Source organism: Halyomorpha halys, unplaced genomic scaffold, assembly GCF_000696795.3.
Source record: "Halyomorpha halys isolate HHAL.00 unplaced genomic scaffold, Hhal_1.1 Scaffold146.1, whole genome shotgun sequence".
NCBI classification, from domain to species: domain Eukaryota; kingdom Metazoa; phylum Arthropoda; class Insecta; order Hemiptera; family Pentatomidae; genus Halyomorpha; species Halyomorpha halys.
The window spans coordinates 486,273-492,525 of NW_027110622.1; positions in this window are offsets into that span (position 1 = coordinate 486,273).

A 6,253-nucleotide genomic window follows, 5' to 3' on the forward strand; every position below is an offset into this window, starting at 1 on the left:
AAAAAAAAAAAGGAATGAAAGACAGAATAAGGAATCCTTGAGAATGACCTGAGAGGTCGAAACGTCGGATGTTAAAAAAGAATAAAGTTGAGAGAAAAGAGATCAAAATTGTTTTAAAAAGAAACTAAACCACTCTCAAACAACTATATAAATAAAAAATAAATATAATATATTTATTTTATTGTGAGACAATTTAAATCTAAAACAGTCTGTAATTCATTATATAATTTTTTTTTCAGCATTATTATAATATTTTTTTTTTTTATTTGCTTACAAAGTCCGGATGACTAAAAAAATTAAAATCATTTATATGAACCTATAACAAACAATAAACTATACCTATATTACTCACAGAAAAAAAATCACTAGATCTTTATTAATACAAAAGAAATAAAATCTACCCGTCCTGTTGAGAGAATAAGTATCCAGTTATAATTAGAAGATTTTTGGTTATGTACGTAAATAAATAACAGTTTAAAGTCCAATTGTGAGGGTATCGACAGAAATTTATACAAATTATTAGAGCTAATATTTTTTTTTTTTCGCACGTATCGAGTTCGGTTCGAAAATGATAATACTCCAATGCCATTGCATTACAAGCTGGACAAGGCTTCTGTTGACCAAAGTATATTTGTGTGGACCGAGACTAAGAGTAATTGCATATTTACCGAAATGTTTTATTTGGGCAATCATTCTCAAGTAAGCTATGAGATGTATCATTCACAAGTAAGCTATGAGATGTATCATTCACAAGTAAGCTATGAGATGTATCATTCACAAGTAAGGTCCAAGAGCACAAAAGGAGAAAAAATTCAGTTATTTCACCCCAATTTTTGATTACTTTAATGAAAACTATGTATGATTACTAGTCGAAATTGATGAGTCTGCCAAGTATACGTACGGGGAATAAAAAATGGCTCTATATCTTTAAAATTATCCATAACAATAGAAAATATAAGAGAACATTATTTAAAGTAGAATAAATTTGCTAAACTGTAAGCCCTAATAGATCTATTTACGTTCAATTGTTCTCGAGATATAGCTTTTTAAAAAGCAAAATTTTATAAAATTGTTGTACAGAACGTACTGAATGATCAGTAGTTAGTGAATTTATTTTGAAAAATTTATATCTCAAAAAACATTTGACGTGTAGAAGTCTGTTAGCACTCAAATTATAACTAGTTTAATGGGCTATGAAGTGGTTTATGACGTTTATTGTCGTTGGAGTAGTAGTTTTCATGATATTTACTAAAATAAATTGATTTCTAGTTGTTCTGACTAATTTTCGGTTGCCAAATTTATATTCATATGCGAATATCATAAAAACAAACTCAAACATTTTATACGAAGAACTAGAAATTAACAGTTGGTGAATTTATTTTGTCGAATATCATAAAAACTGCTGCAATACAGAGATAAACGTTATACACTATTTTTTAGTAAATTTAACTAGCTTTAATTTGAGTGCTGACAGACATCTGTTCGTCCTGTGGTTTCTGAAATAATGATTTTAGAGGTATATACCCTTGACGATTTCCCTAATATATTCAAGATCTTCCTCATTCTGATTTTGATACTTACTGAGTCATTGAATAATGGTGAGTTGAACATTCCAAAGCTCTCCTGAAGTTTTCTAATATGCACAATTATGTTGCTAAGCCAATCGGTTGTTATTAACCAGCTGCAGTAACTTTAAAAACCAATTTTTTTTAAAGCGAGTACAACTCACCAATAATTTTAAGAGATCATATTATTCATTATGCCCAGTGATAAATATTGTAATCCTTGTTATGCATGCAAATTTAGTACCTTTTATAGGTTTAAGTTATCCCTATTCTTAGAAAGTTAAAAATAATCTACCTACCGAATGACGGTAAAATATAAGAGAACATGACCAAGTACAAGATAGAAGTAGGTTCTCATGTTCAATATAAAATCTCAGATGATTATTACCACTCGGACAGTTTCACGGTTGTCAATCAGGAACGTCTCGGTCCTCAAAGCTTCGCCTAGAATTGAAGCCACGTCACAAGTCACAGAAACCAACTTGACAAAAAATATTCTTGTGAAGTTTTCAAAAATTGTGTAGTGTAAAGTGAAAACATTCTGTGCCAAAGACTCGATGACAAGATCATTGGTAGAATACGGGAAGCATATAAATTGAAAGAGAAAAACGTCGATGGATGCTTGTAAATACCGATATTATAATATACTACTAAAATTTACATAATTTTATAGAATAATTACACTAAAATACAACGGTAACGACCAATAAAAATGTAGAGAAATTATATTCGACTGTTTGAGTGAGAGTTTAACCTAGGGCGGTTCTTGATTATACACTCATCCCCAGGTTAGCCAGTTCAAGCCAACTGCTCGTTTTTAATATTATTTTAATATTTATGAAACTAGTTCTTAGTTTATATTTTCTTTATTTCTTATTTATTTGTCTTCGACGTTTCGGATCCTTTTCCCTATCTTTAGGATTATATTATAATATAATATTAATCCTAAACATCTTTGAACTAGGTTTTTCCCTAATCACGCTGCAAGAGAAGCACTCGCGCTTCCGGGACGAGGTAAAGCAATTTTAACTCCGTCAGAGATATGCAGGACTCTTGTAAAGGAAGTCAAAGATCAATGGCAATCTATGTGGAACGAAAGCCCAATGAGGAAATTAAAAATTATTAAAAAGGATGTCAAGCCCTGGGGTACCTCCAGTCGCAAATGCCGTAGAGAGGAAGTTGTACTGACTAGGCTGAGAATAGGTGACACGAGGCTCACCCACTCCTATCTTATATCAAAAGAAACCCCTCCGAACTGCCAGTATTGCAATAACAATTTAACAATAAACCATGTTTTCCAACGATGCCCATATTTTACACCACACCTCAATAGCTTGGGACTAAGCCAAGATATCTCAAAAACCATTGGAGACGATGATAAGGCAATAGAATTGGTGTTCCAGTTTTTAAAATCACAAAATTTACTTACAAAAATATAACTTGATCGGAAGAAAATAAAAAATAAAAATAAAAAAATTAAAAATAAATAAAATTTAACGAATATTAGCAAAATTAAATAAAATATAAATGGCGTTGATGACCAATGAAGTTTGGCGCCACTAAACAACCAAACAAACAAACTAGGTTTTTCCCTCAGAGGTGCATGAGGGATATGAATGTTCATTAGCGAATACGAGGTATGAACTTATTCCACTGCAAATTTTTTTTATTAAAATGGCAAAAAAATAGATCAAAATATCCAAAATCCAAAATCCAGCGGGTTTACGTCAAAAGTATTCGCGACGGAGTGCATATATTTTTCAAATCCGTTAAGCAATATGTAGGATTAGTGTTACAAGGGTATACGAATATGTTTCGATGATATAAGGAAACTTAATAAGATAATAAAGAAATCCGAAAACTGATAAAAGATCTTTTCAAGAACATTTATTATCAACATTTTATTGACTCATCGAATAGTATCATTGCAGTAATTAAACAGTATAGCGATTTAGTAATTTACCGTTGGTAATTTCAAAACAATTTTTTTATCCTTTCTTTCATTTTATAATCATTATGATTTTTTTTTTAAAAATGACAAAACCATCAAATGGCAGTGAGTTTCGTGATGTAAGCAGAAGTGAAGACAAGTATCAAATACATTTATACAGACAGATTTAATGCACATATCAACGTTTTATGCATATTGGGAATTGCTTCAAAGTCTACTGTAGAAAATAATAAGAAATATTTTTTTTTTTTTGTAAATTTGTGTTCTTCAATATCAATACAAAAAATACATATAAACCAAATTTCATTACAATGCCTTATTTGGTCCTAAAGTTGTACTATATAATAACATTATTCCAAGGTGCACGTTTTCGCGAAAAAGTGGCGCCGAGTTGCTTGTAGTAACGTCCGAAACGATGACAAGTGCAAAGGTTTAACATTTTGTTTATGTCTAAAACAATTAATTTTTCCTAATTTTGGCATGGGAATTTATCCTAATTAAATCGTCTACACAAAAAAACCTAAGAGAATGTCATTTTAAGATGAGCAAATTTGCTATAATATGAGCCCTAAAAGAGTTATTTACGTTAAATAGTTCTCGATATATAGCTTTTTAAAAAGCAACATTTCATAAAAATGTTGTATGGGACGTACTGAAAGATGAGTAGTTAGTGAATTTATTTTGAAAAATTTATATCTCAAAAACCATTTGACGTACAGATGTCTATTAGCACTCAAATTAAAGCTAGTTTAATGAGCTATAAAGTAGTTTATGATGTTTGTCTTCGTAGGAGTAATAGTTTTCATGACATTTGATTTATAGTTGTTCGGACAAATCTTTATTTGCCAAATTTATATTTATATGTGGATATCATAAAAACTACTACCCTTACGAAGATAAGTGTCATAAACTACTCTATAGTAAGTTAAATTTCCTTTATTTTGAGTGTTATCAGACACATGTGGGTCTTATGAGTCTAGAGATATATTTTTTCAAAAATCCGACATTTTATACGAACAACTAGAAATTAATATTTTGTGAGTTTATTTTGTCAAATATCATAAAAACTACTACTCCTACAAATATAAACATTATTAACTATTTTATAATAAATTTACCTAGCTTTAATTTGAGCGCTGGCAGATATCTGTACGTCCAATAGTTTCTGAAATGAAGTTTTAGATAAATCAAATTTATTGTCGGAACAACTATAAATCAATTTATTCTAGCAAATATCATGAAAACTACTATTCCTACGAAGGTAAAGGTCATAAGCTTCTTTATAGTCCATTAAACTAGTTTTAATTTGAGAGCTAATAGACATCTGTACGTCATATAGTTCCTGTTAAGTTAGTTAGTTAAGTTATTTCTCAAAATAAATTAACTAACTACTAATCTTACTGTAGATTTTTAAGGAATTTTGCTTTTTAAAAAGTTATATCTCGAGAAGTATTGGAATTAATATAGCTCATCTAAGGCTAATATTTCAGCAAATTTACTCTTATTTAATTAATGTCCTCTTAGGTTTTCTAGTGTTGTTGGTAGTTTTTAAGATATAGAGCTCCGAGTGAAAAATTAGTATTTTTCAAGGTTTTGAAATAGCCGCCATTTTTTATTGGCCCTACCTATACTTGGCAGACTCATCAGTTTTGACTATTAATTACACATAGTTTTCATTAAAGTAATAAAAAATTGGGGTGAGATAACTGCCTTTTTTTCTTCCCGGTTCTTGTACTATAAAGTTTATAGCGTTCTTATGTTATTATATACAAATATAAATGCTTCTTCATATCTTTTATTTATTGTTGCTATTTTTTTTTGTGTTCTCAAAATCAAATACGTAATTTTGGAATTTTCTGTACTAGTGCTGTTGTTTATAGATATACTTTAGTGCTATTAAAGTTTACGTAATTTTTGGTTTATATCAATAAAAATTTTCTTAGTAAATTCTTTTTTATGTATTATAGGATAAATCAACTCGAAAAGAACTATAAAAACCTTTAATATCAAAATAACAGCATCTGTACAGCAAAATCATAAGATCACATATTTGATTTTGAAAACACAAGTATCCAAGAAATTGAAATAGAAACAGAAGATTTAAAGGTGTGCTTTATATTAAAAACACATTAAAACGCCGCAAACTTTAAAACAGATTATAGAATATGTACGTAAATTATGCAGACATCATAATAATCAAGTTGAACGTTTTCATGAACCCTGATTTAACAAAACATATAAATATAATTAGAAACGATAATTAATATTAATAACACGGTATAAAGACATTGAACGATAAAAACAGTAGATATTTTATGCTACGTGTCTTGAAAAATAAAAACTTTGCGATTTGAGGGGGTATTTTTCTGTTTATATTTGTCGATTAAGAAGGTTCATTATTGAAAGTAAAAATACAATATGATGCCAGTTTTATAATTTTTATATTTTGAGTAAGTGACAAAAAAAAAAAATAACACTAAGGGTTTTTACTTTATCTTCAAAAAGAACATTTAACTGGAAAAAATTAATCAATCACCATTTTGAAACGAAAAATGATGATCAACATTGCCAAGTGATCTGTAAATTTGATCACAAATTACAAAATAATTGGAACATGAAACGAAAGTTACAGAGAAACACCGCGGACAGACGGGGAAGAGAATTTTTAAAATTGGATTACTGGTTTCAACCTTTGAAATGTTAAGTCCCCAAATTAAGGGGACTTTTAATTTTTACT